Source organism: Solea solea, chromosome 12, assembly GCF_958295425.1.
Source record: "Solea solea chromosome 12, fSolSol10.1, whole genome shotgun sequence".
NCBI lineage: Eukaryota > Metazoa > Chordata > Actinopteri > Pleuronectiformes > Soleidae > Solea > Solea solea.
The window spans coordinates 15,225,031-15,248,990 of NC_081145.1; the positions used below are offsets into that span (position 1 = coordinate 15,225,031).

The 23,960-nt window shown below is 41.5% G+C and overlaps 1 long non-coding RNA gene across 2 annotated transcripts in view; it reads left to right on the forward strand.

Annotated features, from left to right (window-relative positions):
* Nucleotides 1-7,846: 7,846 nt before the first annotated feature.
* LOC131469465 (uncharacterized) overlaps nucleotides 7,847-23,960 on the forward strand; it is a 32,576-nt gene continuing 16,462 nt past the window's right edge. For both annotated transcript variants that reach the window (XR_009241805.1, XR_009241806.1), the window contains exons 1-2: nucleotides 7,847-8,115; nucleotides 12,708-12,749. This is a non-coding gene — a long non-coding RNA (uncharacterized LOC131469465). The remainder of the gene's footprint in view (nucleotides 8,116-12,707; nucleotides 12,750-23,960) is intronic.

The window sequence follows — 23,960 nt, forward strand, 5'->3', positions numbered from 1 at the left end:
CGACAGGGTTTTTCTACTGTATAAACCAGGGTATGTGATCAGAATGGAGCTGAGGGATTTTGGAGTGCAGATAAAATTAGACAAATAAAAAATAATAAAAATACATTATATAATAATAATTAGAGCCACCTTATCTCTCTCCATCTTGATCTATTTCTGCTATACCAATGTCTGAAGTATAAGCGAGTAAGAAGAGGATGATGAGAGAGCAAATTATCTTATTGGGAATAAATCTGCCTCCTGTAAAAAGTCTGTAGCTGACTTTGCTCGACCTATTTACATCAAGAACATTCAAACATATTTGTGTAGATGTAGGTGGAGCTCTGTACAGTATTTCTAGACACATTTTATTAAAATAAATTATGTAATTAAGTTCAGTGTGATGATTTGCACGTTTCGCAGTTCCGTGCAAACCCCCAGAACTTGCTTTGCCAGACAAAAGACCAATTGTAGCAGATGTAGGTGCGGCATAATTACGGAAGTAAAAGAGTGTCCTCAATGGTTTGCACTTGAAAACGTGATGAAAAAATTTGCTGCCTGATTATTATAATTGGATATTTTCATATAACTAATAATCAGCTACAAATGAGCGGTAAATACGCGATCTTTATGTTCTCACAGAAGATATGGATTCAACGAGCTAAAGTGCGATACTCCAACTGTGTATGTGCTCAAGTGTTGTGTTTCATCCAGTCGCCGAATTGTTTTTTTAAATCAGGCTTTTCTCTTGCGTAATCTGAGACACGCCTCCTGAAATTTCAGTTGTTTAAACAGCAAATGAACCAAGACTATGAGGAACAGAGCACTGATGAGTGTAAAGTATGCTTGTTTTATGGATTTACCTCAGAGAGTTGGTGGATAACTGCTGCAAAGTAACATGAGCCATTTTAGCATGTGGTGTGGCTGGCTGGATATGTCTTTTCCATGTGTTATTTCCATTTATTCTTGATAAGATGAACAGTCACTATTTTTTTCCGCAAACACCGCGTACATTCTGTTGTCAATGGGTACGTTTGCAATCCTAATGACCTATAATGACAATGTGAGAAGAAAGAAACTGAGTGAGCAGGCGAGGGGCTAACAATCACTGTCACAGAGCTTCACGTGTACACTGCAGACATGGTAGAACCTACTGGAAAGAGGACCCTCTCAGCAGCACTCCACTAATCAGGCCTTCGTGATCGAGTGACCAGACAGAAGCCAAAGGCATATGACAGGCCACTTGAAGTTTGTCACATGTCATTTTAATGATTTCCAGAGCATGAGGAAAAATATTCTCTGACCTTATGAGACAAAACCCCCCCTCAGGCCAAACACCAAAACACGGTCTGGCAAGCACCAGACTCCACTTATCACCTGAATAATAATGTCCCAGTGGTGAAGCATGGTGGTGGAAGCATCACGTTGTGGTTTTCAGCAGCAGCGACGGGGCGACAGGTCAGAAGAGAGAAATGGAAGAATAAAGTCAACCACAGAGAAGTGTTCGAGGAAAACCTGCTCCAGGGAGCACATGAACCAACGCTGAAGTGACTGTTCACCATTCAGTTCAACAGTTACCTGAAGCAACCTGCCAAGAAATCATTGGAGACCAAGATGGAAGTTCTTCCTACTCAATTTGTGTTGTTTTTTGGACTACACAGGAATACAAAGGGGCCCCTAAAGTGCTGGATTAAGCATATACGTAAATCTACGACATTATAATAAAAAAATTATTATTTCCCCAATACGTATGTCAACTGGCAAAAAAAAGTTACATCTGTCTAATTATTTATATTTTTCCAAAAATAAAATGATGGCATCTCAAGATTATTTCTTCTCCTCGTCAAAAAATGTTTGTAGACATCAACGTGGCGTGAAGGTGTGGGAAAGGTAGTGGCAGGACCGCCCCACATATCAACGTGAACTGAACTAATTGAAGATTATGGTGGGGTGTATGCCACGTCTCTACCAGCAGATAATCCCTCATCAACTGCCATCTGGACTCAGAATGAGAGGAGTACATTTCACGGAGAGAGATCCCCGCCCACCCCCCCATGGAGCTGCAGAAACTGAGAGGCAGCCCTGTTTAATTACTAGCCACACGAACAGCCCTCAGAGCTGGTGGAGCACAGAGACCGGAGTGGACAGCGGACTAAGGTTCTGGGAGTCTTATGGGGCGGGGAGGCGAGGGAATGTCTAACCCCCTAACTGTGGAAAACAGGAACAATGAGATTTTGTTTAGACTGGAGGCACTGCGGCTTTGCCTCAGTTGCCATTGTCTCCCTGGCTTTTCCTTAAGCCCTCGCAGGTTACAAATCCAGACGCATATTGAGTCATTCATGCATCTGTCAATGACAGGGTGAAGCCTATATGGAGACTCCTGCTGGGAATGTAATGAACATGTTTTCTTGAGGAGCTAACTCTGAAAGTTAACAGACTAGCACAGGGGACAACGTGAGCTTGAACACTGTGAGTTACTGATGGCCAAGAGTTTGAGGTCTGCTGCCAGATTTAATTTTACAGACTTTTTTGATTTTATGCAGGATTTTAGAGGGTGTATTATTAGTGCAGTTGATCCAGACACAAAAAACATATCTACTATGTTCAGCCTTTACGTATACTTGTCACTCACTCCCAACAGACATTGCTCAATTCACTAATAAATGCATGCTTTATGCAAAACAAATGTGGTAGTATTTGTCACCTCAAAGCAAATGGGGGTATTCATAACATAACACACATAGAATGCAGAAATGCACCAGTGAGAATGGTCTCTTTGTGCAAAGAAGCCTTATTCAGAGGGTAGAGGGTGAGCATGGAGAACTTCAGCATAGCATTCTGTTGACAAATAAGCATGGCTTAGTGTGCAGAGAGCCTCCAGACAGTCTTAGGTCAAAGAGCATTCAAGCAAAACATCTCACCACAGTCACGGGCCACCTCATTGCTTTACCCCAGAGCTGGAATTCACATTCTCATGGATCATGGCAAACTCCATTGAATTTGAAAGAAGGCAAGTAAGTCGTAATCCTTAAATCTAAATATCAAGTGGTCTTGCATTTGCAAACATGTTTTGTCTGGACTCTTGATCAAGCAGCATAAGAGATTCATTGTGTGAGGCAACATATAGAGACAGTGTGAGGATTCTGGGTCCTTAAACTGTTAGAGAGACTTTGGATTAAAACAAACCTTTTTCACATAATGTGGATCTAAAGAGGGCGGAGACCAAGAGCAGTTGTCCTGGTGAGAAAAACAAATCATCCATTATGGTGCGTAAACTATATTCACTCACTCTCACTCATCTTCTATCCTCCACATGAGGCTCGCGGTGGGCGCTGACAATACTCTCAGCTGACATAGGGCAAAAGGCGGGGTACACGCTATCACAGGGTCACATATACTATATTATTTAGTAAAATTTCAAATATTGCAACAGAATATGTTATATTTGTTTAGATTGTCTAGATTATTCTTTTTTTAAATACATTTCAAATAAAAGGTAGCACACTGAAAATGAGAACATGACGTAACCAAAACAAAGACATTTGGAATCCTTGAATATTCACATGGATCAGAATTTTTTTTTTTTGGCCATGCGAAAACCCTCTTGTGGCTTCAGTGGCGTGAACCGGGCTCATTCTCCTTGCACTCCGTCAGGAAATCCCCCTTTTGATGCAGCATGAAAGGCCTGCCTGACATACACAACACTGACTATCATGTCCACTGGTGAGACAAAGCTAAATTTGGCTGAATCTAGTGTGACTGCTCTGATCCAGTGGTCAGCATGTGATTAATCAAAGTATTGAGGCTGAGCAGAAGTCTTTGCCGAACAGCTTAACATCAAGTCAACAGAAGTGATTTGATTTAACAAGCGGAGTCACAGTTGTGTCTTTGTTCTGCAGTCAGTGTCTGGAGCTGCCAGACGGGTGGGTGTTGAGGGCAAAAAGTTAGTGGAGCTTCTCTGTGTGGAACCATGTCTGTGGTCCACAAGTGCTCTCTGTCCGACAAGACATCTGAAGACCAACAGCAACCCCTTTAATGCTTGATGCTGTTCAACTGTGTGAGGTAAATTGTACAGCGCAAACTTAAACTTATTCAGGTTTTAACCTTGACATACGGCCACATTGGTGGTATATCATTGCAGTGCATAGCTTTTAATCATTTTTGTTGTTGGTGATGTTATTATTCTGCCTATGTTGGTCTTTGTGAACAGAAAATGATGTAACATTATGTGTATGCTGTGTCATTGACTCAAAAACAGGCTCTGTCAAGCAAAACTATCAGAGGGAGCATTTGTGTGTATATAGCAGCAGAGTGGGGCCAGGCAGAGGCAATCAGATTTTTTACTGTCAAATTAGAGAAATGGCGCTTTTCCACTATACATATACTTGTTTTTTTTGTTTTTCCATTAGCAGTAGTACCTGGTAGTACTTAGTACTTTTTTAGTACCTGCTCTGGGGAGGTCACCAGACTGTCAGACAATGACTGGCAGAGTTTCGGCACTGGAAGAGTCATGAGGGCGACGACCGGCACAGGAATCAAACCGAACAATGCCGAACTGCATATCAGTTGAAAAGACTTAAAAATCCCGAAAACATGTGTCTGGTGTATTTAGTGACAGCACTGCCGAAAGCCGGTGATCATGAGCTGAATCACAGCCCCTTCCGCCGTATTTTAATTCAGTGACTGTGGCAGACAGAGTCTGTGCTCCTGTCATGCAGGAAGTGCTGAACCAATCTCTTTAATTTACTGACTCCGATGATTCAGGACACCGAAAACAATTGCTTTGCTCGTCACAAGTTAGTGTGTTTGCACATGAAATGACGTGCCGCCGTGGAATGACAAGAGAGAAGGCGGGAATGTAGCTAAACCAGCTGTGTGTGAGTGTGTACGCACGTGTGTGGGGCTCCTCCAGCAGACAGCGTCAGTTTGACCAAGTCGGAAAGAGATTTTTAACACGCACTTTAATCCGTTGCTTTATTGATACTCACAAAAAGCAATATATGAACACTCAAAAGGACCAGATACATTATAGGCACAACCATGTTGTGCAAGTGCTAGACGTGCTGGTCCTGAAATAAAACACATCCAGGAAATCACAACAGAGTGAGAAACTAATAAGGCACAAATCCAAACAGTGAAATTTATCCTGAAGTTGATCAGTTGTGGACACACTCTCACAGTAAGGGAGACATTACAAACACTGAAATACTACTTGACTTTAAAACACAGCCTAGAACTGAACCATTATTCCCCTGTGCAATATAACAGAATGTAACCATTAGGAGTCAGGAAGGCCATTCTGGAAACAGTCAGGAATTTTATGTCATTTCATTTGGCAGAAGCCGATGGTGTCTAACTCTTGCCCTGAGCCCTTAATGCTCTGTGAACCCAGTCACCCTGCCCTGTAATCCTCGCTCTCTGAGCTGCGGTAGTTTTGTCACATGATCTGTAGAGCACGAAGTCTGTGCACGCACAGTCACAAGAGGACACGTCACAAACGACGCTCACACTCATGCACGGCTAATCTCATTACCCTTGTCTCTATGCAGTATGGGGTCAACAAGGTTGCATTGCTTGTGCCATGGCAGTGCACCAGGACCAGAATGATCATGAATTTCGGCAAGGCTTCACAGAAACATGAGTCACCCCAGTGTGAGAGGCGGTTCGTATTAATAGCAGCGATTGAGAAGCCTAAGTGGCCTGGCTTCTGAGCAAACTGTGTTGCTGGGTGAAAGTTGTTTGTGTGGCCAGGATAAAAAGTCACTGCAGACTGTGTTTACTGTCTGTCAAGTCCGGTACTTTAGAGGAGTTCGAGCAAACAGGTGCAACTTAGGATACCGTGAGTGTTATTCTGAGTGATAGCTCAAGTCCCTATTAAAACATCCCCGAGGCCACTCAGTCAGTCTGAAAACTTGCAGAGTGACTATTTAAGTGCACTATACACAGAGGACATATGGTGCTCAACTGCTAAGCTTACTAATGAGACGTGTATACTAAACAATCTCCCAGAAATACTTGAAATGCAACAAACGATGAAAATATGTCGGTGTCTTCTCTGCAGCTGGAAGGCAGCTGCTTGCATTCTGCACACAAACCCTCCGCTCATTTACCTCAATGCTCTCAGAGGGCATCTTTTCAAATTAGGGCAGCTGGCTGGTGCAATTTAGAACAAATTCACATATATAAACCAGTGTTTTCAATATTTTGTCTCCCACACGTCCACATTTGCAAAATTTTGCATTGATACCGTTCTCCTCCACAGAGCGAAGTATACTGCGGCTCTGTTGCCTGATTGGTGCATTTAGATCCTCAGAGGAGCAAAAAAAGAGTACGAGGTTAGGATTAGAGACCAGAATAGGACTGAGGTTAAGTTCAGGGCCAAGAAGAGGACAAAAATTATTGTTAAGATATATATCCAGATTAGGTTTAGTGGATATTCACTGTTCGGCTCACACACAGACAGACTTTTATTTTATTAAAGCATTTCCATGACCAATAATAAATCATAAATCATTATAACTTTAGGTTAGTTTGTTGTTGTTGATTATTATTTTACCTCTTTTTAATGTATTTATGTAGCTGAAGTGCAGGGGTGGGTGGGGAAAAGTAAGAGTTTATCCTCTCAAACTGCTGAAAATGTAAGTCATTTTCCTACCGCTCTAGCTTTTCTAGTGCAACATACTGCTGTTGCCGCTGTCTGTGTTGGCAAAAAACTATTAACTTCCAATTGTCATCTGGCAAAAGGAGATCTAAACACAAAACTTTTCCTTGACCATACCATAAACTTCTTTGATAGTTCATAAACACCCTTTCAAAGAAGAGAAACCACATTACACCTGTGTTGCGCGCTCTCCACTGGCTTCCTATTCATTTTAGGATTGACTTCAAAATGTTATTGTTGGTTTTTAAAGCTCTTAACGGTTTGGCACCATCATACCTCTCGGAACTTTTTCTTCACGCTCCATCCCGAGCTCTGAGGTCTAATAACAGGCTGCTTTTAGATGTGCCAAAAATCCTGACTGAAAACCCGAGGCGAACGGGCCTTTTCTGTAACTTTGGAACAAGTTACCCCATGGAAATTAAATCTCCCCCCCAACATTGAACATTTTAAATCGCCTTTTCTCCTTGGACTTCACTTCAGGACACTTCTATGTCGTTTTTTTACCATTTCACTATTCCATGATGTCACTATTTGACTGTTTTACTTCTATGTTTTATTGATTTGATGTTCAATACCTTTCATGTGGCCGTGCCTTTAAATCTGCAAAGCACTTTAGTCAACCTGGGTTGTTAATATTTATTTATTTATTTATTTATTTCTTTTAAATGTGCTCTAGAAATAAAGTTGACTTGACTTCAGTCTGATTAAACATGACAGTGATGAATCATGTGCATTCACCCTGCATATCAAAGTCAATGATCTAAGCCCAGCTCATAGGACTGCAGGTCAGGTTTCAGACCTCTGCAGTAAAGCAGATATGTGGTATTGATCAGGCCTCTCACATCAAATATTAACTCTCATTCGTCTCATGCAGCCAGACTGGACCAAGTAACATGATTCACACTGTGCGCGCGCGTGTGTGTGTGTGTGTGTGTGTGTGTGGGCATAACGACTCTGTGACCCTAAACCTCTGCTCACACACATGTTTTTGTCTCACCACACACACCAGTCCAGAAACTTTGCTGTTTGTTTTACCAAGTCTTGATGCATAGAGTGTGTGCGTCAAACTCGCTTTGCAGCCGCGCACAGAATATTAGTGGGGACAGACAGACGGATAGACAGACAGACAGACAGACAGCCTGCCTGCCTGCCTGCCCTGCGGCAGCGGATGAGACGGATGAGAAGCTTTCGCTGGGATGTGTATAATCCTGTCCTCACGGCAGTCGTCACCTTGCAGATAATACCTCGAATCACTTTCTCGGTGGCGTGACACACACACACACACACGCACACACACGTAGAGCGGCGGTGACACTCGCACCAAAAACCGCCTCCACCTTCACTCTGAACGAACAAATACACGACAGCTCTCCACAGCCAGAGGAATATCACCCGTCATACATGCGCCCACTTCTGCCGCCTGTGCCGTGGACACACGGAGGAGACAAGTGCCGAGCACATGGTGCGTTGTTATGGTGAGTCCACTCCAACTTTCCCTTTGTCCCGCGACACGTATTCGACATGTAACTTCATCTCTTATAGGATGAGCACACTTAGTCCAACACAGAGTCACGCAACAGGAGTCGTGTGGGAAAAGGCAGACTTATTATAATGAGCGTGTTAAATGTAACTCCCAAATTCCCACGGCTCTACATAGAAACAGACAACTAAATTCAGTTTAACAATGTCATTTCATTTCTTCAGGACTTATGCAATTCAAATGTGGAGTGTAATTGATGAGACGGATCAATTGTTAAATCAGGACCTCTGTTTATTTGTTTATTGTGTCCTTTGTGCAGCCCCCGAAAACCACATTTTTCTGTGTTTGGACATGTGACCCTTACTGGGAGGTGTCACGTGGCAACAGGTCCATTGTTATTAGAAGAGAAACTACTGGGAAGAATATAATTTATGCATCCACTGTGAGCAAACATCAGTAAAACCACAGCACAGGTCGAAATTAGATCCCTGCAGCAGCACAGATGTTAGTCTGCTGCCTGTTAAAAAGTCTCAAAAAATAGGGTCTTTCAGGAGTAACACAAACTTGTGACCTTATTTTAATATTTTGCAAATTAAAGATGTGCAGCTTTAAAAGATGAAGCATGGTTGAAAGGTTTATTGCCATGACAGACGTGTAATGCAATGATCTAAATGAGACTATTTGATCAAACTGACCTTTTTACGGGGAGATCACCGAGTAAGAAAGTATGAAAAACATAAAATATTAGGATTTCTGCAGCCACTGCCATCATAATGGTCATATTTCTCTTACCAAATGCTGCCACTGATCACTGTACTCGTCATGAAGTTTCGATGTGGCCTGACCTGCTTATTGTTTGCTTCTCTCTGGATTTGTGTGCACACAGCTTTGGGCTGTATTCTCTTTTCCCATTTCCTAATTGCTTGTAGAGCTCATCAGTGAATAACTGTGTGTGTGTGGAGTGCGGATCACTGGACGCACATTTTGTGAATCATTAATAATGTTAGGCAGCGACTAAAGAGTTCTGAGCATAAGCTGATGAGTCAGCAGCAGGGTCCCAGAACTAGGAGTGACAATTACTTCAACATTCTATTGTGGCAAGCACGTGTTTGTATTCTTGAACGTGCTTCCTCGATCCCCTTCTGATTTTTTGCACCTATTTTATTTTTGGGGGGATCTAATATTATATCTGTTGTATGAAACAGCTGTGCAGATATTTACTGTCACTCCAAGCAGCAGCAGCAGCAGCATCATTTCAAGCACACGAACAATCCTGGTGAAAACATACACAAGGGTTTTTAATCTACTCTTGGTAGCACAATGCTTCACGTTTGCTCAGTGCAAGATCTAATTATACTGTGAGGCTGAAGAAGTTAATATCTACAAAGTTGAGTTGTGATATGTTGTGCCACCGTACGTACAGTACAAAGACGATGACAAGGCATCGTGTACTTGCTGCGCTGCGGCAGATGGTTGACTGACATCCCGCGGGGGGGGGGCAGGGCAGAAGGAGCAGGTGAACACGATCAGGCAACTAAGCCGGACGAGATCATAAAGCAGCCTCTGACAGGACAAAATGAGTCAGTGTTGCACTGGAAATGACAAAGTATGTTAAAAATGACAATGCACAGTGGGTTATAGTGCAAACTGTTCATCTACAGTATATGAGCCAAAGCTCAGCCGAGTCTTTATGGTTTATGGTGTTTTCGTGCAAGGAGTTGTTGTTTGTGGTTTCCCCCCGTGACTTTGTAAATGTCTTCTTAAAGTGCTGCATGTTTGTATCCGTGTGTGTGTTTAGGGCTTTTATGTGCATGACCTAATTCCACTGTGAGAATTTGCAGAGATGGCTGTGTGTGAGTGCACATGTGTGTGTGTGTGTGTGTGTGTGTGTGTGTGTGAGACTAAGTGTGCACACCCCTCCCTCCACTGCTTCCTTGTAAAGCCGACAGTAAGCACACTAAGTTCATCTAAGGACAGGGAAATGCTTTTCTTTTCAGTGTGAATCATTTTGGAAAAATGAGCCTCTGGACTGAATTGCCCCAGCAATTTGGCATGTTTCTCTATTCTGCTTCATTGTCTATTTTGGCTGAACTTGCAGTTCTTCATTTCACTGCCAAGAAAACTTCAGGTCCCTTACAACAGGCAAAGCCAGTTTCTGACTGTACCACGGCCTGTAAGCAAATCAAATAAATCTCTGCACAATTCTGCCATATCTTCCTGTTTATCCATTAATTCCAAAGAGAAAAAGAGCAAGCCATATCTGCACCATAAATCCACGGTTTCCACACCTGGGAACGCCGTGGAAAAGTACCTCCCTGTAAGCTTTGCATCTTCAATGAAAATTGTACGGGGAAAACGACACTGGTCCACTTTTTATAGACGTGTTTAATGCATTTAGATTAGGACCCTTCCGCATTGTAAAAGCCATTTAAAAAAAAAAAAAAAAAGGTATCTGCTTTCTCACTCAAGCAGTTTAGAGAACAAAACTGCAGTGCAGTGAAAGAAAGTAGGAGAGGGAGCGGTTTTGGGATGTAGACAAGGAGGAAGGGAGGGCGATGGGGGGGGGGGAACTTTTAATTTTGTAGTCCGCCAGCCCCCTTGTAATTCTACTGGTTCCCCCATGAGAAGGAGCAGAAAGAAGAGAGGAGTGGCCTGTTTTGAGGTTTGCCTGAGCCAGTGGTGAGCTGTTGCAGCTGGCAGCTGGGCTCTCACTACCTATGTCCTCCAGCTCCAGCCTGAATTATGAAGGCTCGGGAATGGCAGTCAGCCTAATTACAATGACTGATTGCTTGTCCGTTGGCATTTCTCAGACAGTGATTGTCATGTGCGTGCATGCGTGTGTGTGTGTGTGTGTGTGTGTGTGTCTGGTGGGGTACAAGGGGAAGGAGGGACATTTCTCATTGGCCTTCCCCTTCCTTTCTTTGCATGAGAACAGCCAGAGATTCCGATCTGATTGGCTGGAGAGAAAAGAGATGGTTCATGATTTGGCAAAGCAGAATTTTTGGGAAGCCAGAGACAGGTGATGTTGCACGGATGGCGCAGTGTAGCCTATTAAGTCGTCACCAAATACATAAAAAAAAGGCTGCACTGTGAGAGCTTCACCACAGAAGACATATTGGGTTATCTTTGCTGTTATTTACCAACCGAACAACAAGGATATTTATGTAGAAGACCTTTGCTGATTCTCTCCCACCTGTTGATTGGTTATAATTTGCTCCGTTTGTCCCACTGGTAAAAATGAAATGAAGAAAACAAAGACAGACAGACGCATCTTGAATTGAGCATTTGTACGTCAGTAGCACTCCGAAGTGTGATGTGTGTGTTAAGTGGGAGCTGGTTTGAGTTGGTCTGCCCTGCTTTGTCCAATGCTTTGGCTTTTGTTCCTCAAGTAATTAATTGTGGAAGCCTTGGCTTCAGCTGGAGTGTCTCATAGCAACTGAAAAGAGAGAGGCAGAGCTGGTAAAATGGAGAACGGGCAACGGGAGATCAGGTTTTTCTGTTAAGTCTAGGCTGTTGATTTGGTACTTTGTACGGAGGACAAATTCACATCACCAGTATATCATATTTGTCACCTTTTATGTCAAAATGTCAGTGTTTTTGATCTAGTTGCATCATTCTCTGAAATGAAGTGCAATAGTGGAATGAAGTGATGAGAACATAATAAACAAAAGAACGAAGACATAGACATAGACAGTCCAGTCTGGTGACTTTTCAATCGTTTAATCTTGTCAAATATATGGATGATCAAAGTCAATGTTTCCAGCATACCACTATTTTAATTGAAACAAAACAAATCTGGACCTTTTTTTTTTTCCATTCACCTGCTGCTGCCACTTCATGTATTTAGCACCTGCTGACGTCTAAGCATCTTGAATATCCAGTGGCACTTTTCATTAACTGAAACCTGGTACCACTCTGTGGTCATGGCAGGTCTCGGGTCAACTGTCGACTTTCGCCTGAACCGTGTGTGTGTGTGTGTGTGTGTGTGTTGAGATTTGTAACATTCGATTACACACAGATAAGCAACATCATTAAGACTTGTTAGCAGTTGTGGATGATCGGTGTGCATGTGTGTGTGTGCGTTCACGCCAGGCTGCTTTTTCCTTTTTTTCCTTTTTTAACTGGCAGCCAGTGCTAAAACTTGGCCATGTTTGTCCTGTGACCCAGACACTACCTGTCTGCTGCCATGGTTACAGGGACAGAGCAGGTTTAGTGGCCTGACTCAAGGGATTACTTTCCCTGGTCTTAACAATCAGGCCTCTGCCCCAGTGGCTGTAAAATGGACCAAACTGCAACCTAACAGTTAAGCAAACTCTACAGTTTGCCCTAGTGGCCTTTAAAACGGTTCTAAGTGCTGTGTAAGAGATTAGACATGTACATTGTAATTGCTCTGGTATCAGTGACTGTCCCTTTGTGATCAGGTTCACTTGTAGTGATAAGCTCTTAAATGAAAGAGCTCACGGTACACAGAGGATACAGGTCTGAGCTCTGGAACACATTTGAAATCTTCATTCTTAGGGTTAATTAACTACATTGTCCACCTTTACTGACAATGTTTTTTTTTTTTTTTTTATGTTTACCCAACAGATCAGTGAATGAAATGAGGACGGCGATCATGACTCAGTCATTGTGAGTACTTTTTTAAGTTAAAATGGTTGTTGTGCTCTCAACATGGGTCAATTTTTAAATCAAGTGATGATGCAGAGATTCACTTAGTAGAGATGACAACAACAATAATAATATTAATAATATAATATATATATAATATAATATAACAAGTTGCAGGCCAACTACTTAAGAAGATTGAAAATAAAGTGCACCAGCCATTGCCATTTGCATAACTGTTTTTTTTTGCTGTTAATTATGAAGTTGGTCTATAAGCATCCACTGACTATTCATTGTAATTTATGCTGCCTTTGATTTAGCGATTGAACATCCATGTTTACTACTCCGCATGCCATGCTTAAGGCTATGGAAGTGGCCGGGGCACTGACGGTCTGTGTACACTGGCCCAGATACTTAGTGACTTAGCGGAACCAAAAAGACCTCTCTTTTCCGCTCCAGTCACTTGCACTCTTGCAGGTGTCCACCAGATGCTGCAGGCTGCCTGCGCTGTCCCTTGCATGACATTCAGAGTAACATGTAATGTCCACTTTGGAGCAAAGGCACTGCAGAGGCAAAGTACTTAAACAGGATGGTTAAGGTTAAGAGGGTCAGGAGAGAAGGACGGTCTGAATCTCCCTATCACAACACACGCTGAGAAGAGCCTCTCAATATCCAGAGAGCAGCTCTGACGATCTCGCTGAAAATAAAGAATATGAAAGTAGAAATGGTATCAACAAAGCAGAGCGCTCTGACCTCCACCGTAATGCCATCAGTTGTGGACAGAGCGATGAGGCTGTACAGCTGTTAAAGTGTCATTTAAGTGATGGACAGACTTTGTTTACAGAAGGTTTACAGGAATAACAGGGCTCCAGCAGTTTTGGCAGTGGTTGCATTGGTGAGTCTGACTTTTTCATGCACTATTTGTGCACCTGCACAAAATTAGGTGCACCTACATTTCCCAATGCGTCGCCGCCAGGACCACGATTTCAAGGGTTGTCGTTTTGTCATCATCCATACACATTCATAGCACACACACATTAAATGGTGACATTGCTTCACTGTTTAAATCAACAGGTACAATCCCGACCATCTTCCTGTGGTTTTATGGTGAATATACACAATGGATAACATGAATGGCAGACTATATTCAATTATTACTAACTATCTCTGTTGAAAATATGAAACTACTATACTATACTATACTGTGGTGTAGTGTGGTCTACTGTGAGTGTGTTGTCAGTTAGCGCTATTCCAGTATCCCACCCCAATTTTATTTTATTCATTGTCTCACATTGCAGTATTTGTTCCATTTAAACTGTAAACATGTTTGACTTCTCTTAAGTAACCACAGACCAACAAAAGAAAAAAGCTTCATGTTTTGTGTTAGTTATTTATCAGCAAATACTAAATAAATGTGATTTAGGAAGTTTTAGCTTGGGAGAATTGGAGTTGGAGCGAATGGGTGAAGTCGTGTACCTTGGGGTTGACTTAAACCTGTAGTACGTAACTTTTAAATATAAACAAATGTTTAGAGGCCAAAGGAGTTCAAACTATGCTGATTAAGCCTAGAGTAAAGATGAAAATGCCTAGAAATGCAGTTTGATGCGATGGGTGTTGTGCAATCACAGGCCTACGTTATGTAGAAGTGGTGGTCGTGTTTTGGTCATTCCTCAGAATTCCTCTGGGGGGCAACAGAAGTTCCACACTGGAACTTTAACACTCAAGTAGGATAGTTTTTTTTAATTGAACCAGAGTATATGATTAAACAGTTTTTTTTATGCTGTACAGTGCTGCAGTGTCTTGTGTTATGTTAGCACTCTGGGACACTGTGTACGGAGCTTCAGTGTTTTACAGTCTAGAGTAGAGTCAATCATAAGACGTGGTAGCGGCAGTTGCGGTGTTCAGCTTTGCAAACTGGAAGCATCCAAAGCTCAGCACCGCACAGAGACAGGCGACCTGGAGGGTCCTGAGCCTTCAGTTCACAGCTCCCTCTTCAGCTCTCACACATTGTGCCATTCAGAGTCAGGACTGTATATTCACCCTGCTCTGGGCACCCCACCATTGTGAGCGTGAGCTCATTTGAAAAGCCTTCAGGAATGTTTGATGCGAGTAAGTTAGCGCGATTTGCATTTGTTCCAGTCTTGAAGATTTTACAGGTCAACGTAGACGAGTAGATATTTAAACGTGCCACGGAGTTCTCATCCCCTTCCTTATCTTCATCATGCTCTTGCTTTTGCATGTTTGCAAGTTATGAGATGAAGATGAGGTCATTTATTAATCATTACAATCTTTTCAAAGGTTAATCACAAAAGGTTGCAGTTACATTTTAGAAAATGTCCTAACACTTTTTAACTTTGTGGCAATAAGCTTAACTAAGTCTTTTCAGTCAAGTAAGGCTCAGAATCTCTCTTCTTCTTCCTGTGTATTAGAGGCAGAAATACCTTTGTTGGCATCTAGGGTAGCAACAGGGGATCAGATAGTGGAGACAGGAACAAGTGCCAGCCTCTCATTCCTGGACTCTTTGCAGGCAGAGTGCAGGCAGAGTGCAGGCAGGCCAGAGTAAAGACCAAGACAGTCCTCAGACGAAAAACACATAATCACTTTAATTCATCGAAGTCTGCCTTGTTGGGCTTTTATTGTGTGTTTCTGTCTTTGAGGAACTCTGGGGACAACTTTCAAAATAAAAACAAGTCAATTTTGCTTTTTTTATTGGCTTGTCCAACTCAGGACTGTCCCTAATTATGAAAAAGCAGATTTTTAGTCAATGTTTAAAAGAAGGCTTTTAATAAGGTTAGATTTAAGAGGGGATAAGGGGAGTTAGGGTGTGTGTGTGTGTGTGTGTGTGTGTGTGAACCATCTGTTCACTGGTGAAAAGGAGTCGATACTCTGGCAGCAGAGCTGCCTGGCTTGAGAGTCAACATGTTCTTGTCAGTGGGAGTAGGCCGCTCAAAGGATGTGACGTCTTCTCAGCAGACGGGATGTCAGTGGGAGTCACCTCATGTCTCAGGAGAGAAGTGGCACCGGGGCAGTGGACACTTACATCATTTGGTGCTTTAATCTGGAGATGTTAAAAACGTCAGTGTAATAGTATGATGTAAGTAAACAGTGGCAAATTCATTTAATCATGTTATTGGCATGAGATGTTGTTGTTATTTCACCTTGACTTGATCACTTGTTGCCTCCCACTGGTGAAGTTGTGATTAGGAGGTGCTTACGTTTGACTTTTATTTAACCTTTTCGGAGATTGAGTAACCCAGTAGTCCTTAGTTAACTTTGGTTAACTTTTACATACTTTGTTCTGCTGGTCTAAACCTTCTGGCGCTTGATTTGCAAATAATATTTTAGAATCTGTAAGTCACCTGTCTCCCTGTCCTCACTCACAGCAAACCCCGTCCTCCCGATGAACAGGGAAGGACCAGGTTGCTTGGTTCTCCCTTTCTGTGCCCCTTTCCCGAAGCAGACACAGTGATGGCACTCGGTGCCAGAGACACCCCTCCTTCCCTCCCTCCCTCCCTCCCTCCCTTCGCCTCACCAACACTCTTCTCTCCGCTCCTCCCTCCCTTCCCTCTCTGCCGCAGGCAGAGCAGGCATGGGATCTCCATCTGTGCACAAAGGAGCCTCCTCTATCTGCATACGCTGCACATAAAAGGGCCTTTTGTCATGAGCTCTGCACACATGACCATCCGCCTTTCACCCCACTGGAAAAAAGATCACTCTCTCCAGCAGTCCAACCCAACCCCCAACACCAGACTCAACCCCATCCACAACCCCCACCCTGCCAGTTTTTCGGTTGTGAGCGAGGGTGAAAGACGGGAGTAAGAAAGGATCCGGTCGAACTTTGTCGAATAGAGAGAATCATCACATGGGACTGCTTCAGTCACCTTTTAAAAAAAAAAAAAAAAAAAAAAATCTTTTTAATTTCCCTTGTTTAATATCTGCCTTTTCTTTTTCTCTCTCTTGGTGTACTGGTGTGCACTCACTGTGAGGCATCAATGCATTATAGCATCTGCCATACTGAAATATGAATGTGCTCTCATTTTTGCTGTCTCCCTGCCTTTCTGCAGTCTCTGACATTTATGGGGCATTAGTGTTTGGTTTTGTGCCAGGTTATCACCCCTCCATTACAGAGGCAGAGGCTCAGTTGACAGCAGTCGGAGAGCTGATGCTTTTCTCTCCCTCCCATTTCAGTGCCTTCTGCCTTTTAACCCCTCGACCCTGTGCTGTTCAGCAGAGTATTTGCACTGTTTAGAAGTCACAACAAAAAACACGCCCGACATATGAACACCATGTCACGATTAGACAAGATGGACGTCTCCACTGTAAAACAAATGGACGTCATGCCTTCTGGCTGCTAAACATGACAGATATTGGTGTTGAGGGGATTCTGAGTCAGAGCAAAGATACAGGGACAGGCTAAAGCACACTGTCAAGTGCACAAGTGCTGCCCTGAAAAATGCTTTCCTCAGCGCTTCCTTTGAAACACACACTTGCTCGCAGCAAAGCGAGTGTGGATTTTGGAAAGCCCTGTAGCTCATCTTGCTGTCGCTGCACACATGCAGGCCTGTGGCAGTACGGAAGCATAAGATTGACTTCTCCCGCCACTGTCATGTCCTCTGCATGACCCTTGGCCACACTAAGCTGGTTTAGGGGATCAGAGGCTGTCAAACACAGTATCCTGTGTGTTGTTCACATAGTGACTACTGGTAAAAATAATAATAATATTAGGTATATATAATTGACACATGCGAAGCCTCGGTTACAGAAATTGTTGTTTAAACTTCAGCACGTATGTAAGTATCGTCACATCACGTGATTATGGCTGAGATTATAATACTATTAATTAATAATAATGACAAAACATATGTTAATAAATTTAGCCAGGCAAAAGTAAAAAAACACAATTTAAATTGCAATTTTCTTTAGTATGCAGTACCCTCGTATCTCTGCAGGAGCTCATAGATGTGCTGCGTTTACTTCTGTATAAAACAAAGCAGCCGAGCAGGAGGAAACACACGCGAGCACAGCGAGCACCTGTGTACACCAAAGGTTCAGGTTTACAGCAACAAGTCGTCTGCTGAGTGCACATGTCCTCGAGTCTCTGCGTCTACACGGGCTAATTTGTTTACTCAACGGCGTCTCCAACGCAGGCAACAACTTTTATGTTCTTAATCATAAAGGCTCATATTTACAGTGGAACAAATAAAAGGAATATGTTGTTTTCTGTAAGATTTGGAGCATATCTTCAACTCATTATGTTTTTTTGCCCCTTTTGTATTTTGCTCCTTTTCCATGTGCAGTAATAAAACCTTTGTTTACTCAGCTGTCCTGTGAAGTGCCACTTTTCTCCCACATAGATAAATATCCTCCCGCTAATAACACGATGCAGACCAAATACAGTCACTGGGCCCAAGTGGAATTTATCTAATCAGTGTTTATGTCCTTGTCACATGGAAATCAATACCAATGCTGTTTCCTATGTTAAAGGATGCCACCGATATGTTCTGTACTGTGCATTAAATTAGAGCAATTATCAATGCCATTGAAAGGCATTGCTGAAGAGGGAATTGGATGAATATTAGCGGTATTTTCTGCCTCATGTGTTGTTTTTAGTTAAAGTTTTTTAATGTGACCGTGATAACTTTGCTGTGTGTGAGAGAGAGAGCGAGAGAGACAGACAGAGAGAGAGACAGACAGAATGGTTCTGTGCTAGAGCGGGCACCAGAGGGAGAACAAGTTTATGAAATGGATAGTGCATTAGGTGCATGTTTTGTTGTTTTCAGGGGCGCAAGGAATCTAGTGAGAGTGTGTAAGAAAATAAAACAGCATGCATGCTGAGGACAGACATACGGGACTCCTCCATGCAGCCCTGTGGTGCAGAAATGGTCGGTTTTGACATGGCCCCGAAAAATACCAGCTCACTGTACTCCTGGCTCATTGTGGTGGGAGAATACGAAACAAAAATGACCATGGCTTTTAAAACGAGGTATGATAAGCCCTTTTGGGGGGTGGGTGGTGGGGGGGGGACCTGAAAAGAAAGAGTTCAGGTATGTGGTAGACAGGGCTCTTCAAGTGGACAGGAGAGTGGACGATTGTCTCTTTGTGTCACTGAGAGTTTGTCCCAGTACTTCAGTTTATTTAGTGCCTTAGCACCACAATGTAGCCATAGCCATAATACATCCCCTTGTTTATGACCAGTAAAGAGTTACATTACTTTAATTATTATGAGGAAAATTATATTTTGGTTCGGAATTATATCAGTAAAAGTCAGCAAATAGTGACCTTGTTAAAACATTTTATTTTTGTATTATTATTATTATCATAATTAAATGATTAAAATATATGTTAGTCTTTAAAAAAAAAAGTTCCCATAGATAGATAGATATATTAAAAAAAAAAAAAAAAAAAAAAAAAGGCATTCATACATGTTATTGCATTATAACAACATTTAAATATTTAATATGCTATACTTTGATATGGACTTCTTTCCCTCCCAATTCAATGCTAAAACTGCCCTGATGCAGGACAATGTGTTCGGCTGTTGTGCTGCCAGAAGCAGTTGTTAGTTACAGCTAGGGCGCGTCCCTCTTTGGAAAGGTTGTCCACTCTGAGGTCTGATATCAAATAGTTCCATAATTTCCCGCTTGTTCCCCGGAGCTTGTTCCTTTTTCTGTGTCTCCCCTCTTCTTTTACCTCTTCGTCTCCTCTTTATTTTTAAATCCTAAGAGAAACGGCAAGGTGAGTTCAGTTTTGCCATAAAAAAAAAGATTTTCTGTTTATTGTGTTATGAAGAATTGATCCAGTATAATCTTTCTTTAGTTTCTTTTAGAATATGCCTTTAAAATCATTTCATTGTCGTACCAGAATTCTCTTGATTTTGCATTTGATTTGTGAACATATAAAGATACTGGATCAAATGACATTTAGCAAATGTAAAAGGAATCTTCTGCTCTGTACTTTCATATTAGAAGTAGATTGAAAGGTCACATCGTAAAACATTTCCGGCAAAGTCGGTCGATCTAAGCTGCAAAAGAATAAAACTAAACAAATGCAACAACATGCATTTAAGTGATTTTTTTTTTTACAATTTGTAATGTTTTAAAAACCTGTCACAAAAGATTTCAAAATATATAAAGTAATCATTTATTCCTTAGGGATCGGCTTCATTTAGTAGATTTTTAATCATCATAAGAAACTTTATAAACTTTATAAAATAATGACGCTAATGGTTGCAAACATTTAATTTTGTCAGCCTTGTAGTATTTTCTTTTTATACTTGCACATGCATCTATAATTTGTTTAGTAAATCTGTAATATTAAACTTTGGAAAGTCGATATAAACTTCACATGAAAGTACAATTTTCCACAAACCTCAAATTACAGAAATGAATGAACTTAGTGAACAAACATGTTTTTGCAAGAGTTGTAAATGTGTTATCTTAATAATAATAAATAGATGGTGTTTATGCTTTAAGTCCATATTTATGTGTATATTAGAATTCTTTTTAATTTTTAAATTTTATATATATATTATGATTCCCATTTACACCTTACAGTAAGTAAGAAGATGCATATATTTTACTGAAACTAAAGTGTGTAATTAAATTAAAAACACATCTGTTTATTTTCCTATTCAAAACTCATTATTTAGTTTTTTTTCTCTTATACTTGTTTATATTAAATTAAATTATATGTTTTTATAAAATAAACTAATAGAAAAAAATATAGATGTTCTGGTTTCAAATGCATTCAGTTGTGTATTTTTTAATAAATGCTCAGTTGTAATATCTACATCAACACTTGCAGGATTTTCTTTTGCTGTCCATGTAATTAATATTAATAACATATTCAGTCTTGGGAGAGATAACCACAGGTTGTTCTGATTATGAGCATTATTTTACAAAGATGATAAAAGATATCTATCATATTTCGGCCTATTATTGGCATGCTGTTTGCAGGATTATGTAAGATCATCCCATTTTACTTTGACCTCCTCAGCTGATGCAATGGTGGAACAGCATGGCACGGACATTAGGTGAAAAAACTGCCCCTTTATTTTCTTCCCTTTCAGCATATAATCATTTGGGACATCATCATCGCCTGAGTTATCTGGAACATCAATGCTGCGCATGTCTTGAATCCACCATTTTGTGATCAGAACCTTATTGTCCATGCCCCCATTTTATAAACTTGAAAATGCTTTAAAGCTGGAACCGTAAAAAACAACATTTGCAAATCAATTGTGTTTGGATAGGAATTTTTATTTACTGTAAATATTATTAGAGTCTTTTTTTTAACATGTACAGATCATTGATCGACAGTCAAGTCAGTACACCCTTTGTTTTTTTAAAGAGGAGCGCATTTCCAGTTCAAGCTGTGCTGCACCTTGCCTGTCTGTGTGTGTGTGTGTGTGTGTGTGTGTGTGTGTGTGTGTCAAACAGACAGCAGAAAGTAGTGGTCACAGTCGACTGCCTGAGGTTACTGCTGGGGTCAAAGTTCGGGTTGTGTTAATAAGACGGCATGTGCTCCCCTGGGACCTCACTCCCATGAGGAATAACCCCCTAATCGGCATTAGTTAATGTGTTAGTAATCTTTACCTTCTTAAAGCAAACAGCTATGGGAAACTCAATGGGCCTGCTTGGCCTCCTGTGTAACGCTTTTGACCTAGGGGTCATGGCCTTTGTTCTCCGCTCGATGGGGTGTGCCCTCAAAGGTCTTGGGTGTAATAGAGAAGTTGTTTAGACACGTGCAGGGCTTAAGCAAGACCACCTCATAGACTCCTGCTCCTGCTCCTTGAGTATATAAAGAAGTGCAGAGTTACATTCTGTGGCTATCTTGAATAAGTCCATAAGAATATCTGTTGATGTAGTGGCTGCTGACCAAGCACGGAACCACCCCTCTATTACCTCACAGACACCCTGATGCGTCCTTGATGTTTTGCAAATGACTCAGTACAAGTATTGCCTTGTCTCTGTGGATCTTCCTGCCCACTGCACACACACTCACATCCCTCCAGCTCTCACTGCTCACTGCTTCCTATACGATATAGGGAAAAACAGCAGGTGTACACAGCCACGTGACCTCGACCTGTCCACTCACCCAAACCTCTTAGAGTACACAGTATTTATTTTTAAATAAGAGAGCATATTGATCGTGTTCTTGTGCCTGCAGCAGACCACAGCTCATACGATATGTGAGGCTCGATCAGTGTGAAACTTTTACAGTTAACACTTTTGTGAATCTAGTTATTATTTCACGCGTCATGGATGCCTGTGTGTAGCACTTCATATTGCTGCACAATTGTACAATTGCACTTTTTTTTTTTTAAATCAGTGTTTGTTTCCATGTGTAATGTTCATAATTTGCTTCTTCTAAGATCCAAAGCTTAAAAATAAATATTCCTTTGAAACATGATCACAAAATCAGAACATAAAGTTTTTTTTAACGTTAGAGTGCAAGTATTCATTTTTAGATGAATAGTGAAATGATGTCCGTGACATGGCGTCGCCTGCCATTTTGTTTCACATTGTATTATCAATAGGCCTGATTGACCGATTGTGTGTCATACAGATGAAGCTGCCTCGAAACAAGCTGTAGCACTCCTCTTACTTCTGTTCATTATGACAATCAAGGAGCATTCAAATTCATCTAAAAATTATATATATATATATATATATATATATATATATAAAAAACATTTATATATTATATACTAATATTTATTTGATCATTCTGTAAAAAAAAAAGTAAGCCTCTTGAGTAAGTGAGTAAAACATTTTAAGGTGCAAAAACAGCATTATTTCATTTATTTTGTAGGTTTTTCAAATCTGTAATAGTAATGAATTGATTTTAAAAACATCACAAATAATCTGGTCCTCAGCAGAGTGGTTACAGTTTGCAGGCGACTCAAAACTAAAACTGAATCCTGAAGTGAACTTTAGTCCGTGCAAAGTGCAGTCTGCACACACTGAACACAAACGCAGAAAGGAAACGGCTATTTAATTCTTGGAGGTCCAACATAATCTGTTTTATTATTCAAGTTATTCCCAAATAAGGTCTCTTAATATATACACATATGACAGCTTTATACATTGCAGCCATAATGAAGTCATGGGTCTCTCAATTGGCTAAAACACATGGCGAGATGTGACGCGCAGCTGCACTCCTCCTAGATACTATAGCTCATGCCAGTGCAGACACCTAAACGGAGCTTGCGTCGATCGTATTCAAAGGGAGAGCGAGAGCAAACAATCCAGGCTCGTGTAAATAATGCTCACAGGCGTCTTTGACTCCCCGCACATCTGTATTTTTTACTTCAGAAAGGAGGAAAGTTTCTGCGGAGAGTGGAGCCACTGTGCTGCTGTGCTTATGAAGAGAACCGGCGAGGAACAGGGTGGTGGCCGTGCTATGAAAGCAGCCCGAAGCAGTAGCAACCATGTTAGACACATCTACGTGAGCCTGAGCCTCAGTGCCGTCCAAAACCAACAGAATGTTTTCACAGAGTAAAAGTAAGAAAAAGTTGAACCCCCACCTTTTTTTTCCCCTCATTGTGTCTGCAAGGCATGTGGTCCCCTCTTGCCCTCTTTAATTCTCAGCAGTTTTAAAGCAGAAATGCAATTAAAATAGTTCCTTAGTAACAGACACACTTTACATATCCCCTTCCTCCTTTTATTTCCTCAGAGAGCTCCTGTAGATCAAGGCAGAGGGGAAAAAAAAAAAAAAAAAAGTTAAAGCCACGACTCACAAGCTCTGCATTTGCAGTTTTTTTTTCAGAACCAGAGCCAAAAGAGGCAGGAAGTTGTTTTACAATAGCGTTACAGTAATCTTCCACAAATGGAAAAAGCCAAATGCTGATCGCCGAGTAGAGAAGGTGGCAGAACAGAGGCAGAAAGAGGGAGGGAGGGACAGCAGGGAAAGAGAGAAAGAGAGCTAGCGTGTGTGTGTGTGTGTGTGTGTGAGAGGGACAGACGTTACTGTAGAGAATAATCAATACAATCTAAAATGGTGGAAACAGCCGTGTGTAATGTTCACGTCCCTATTTCACTCTCTATGACTCCTCGTGCAAATCAGTGCATACTGTAGTTTAGACCATTATATTTCCTTGTTCCTGCACGACATATCGGCTCCCCCCCTTCTCTGAACTCTTAAACGTTCTTCACCAGGCAAGTGGCAGCTGTTTTTTCTCAAAGACGAGCAACAAAGTCTCACCCAAAAATGCTTATTAGCGCTTTGACTTAA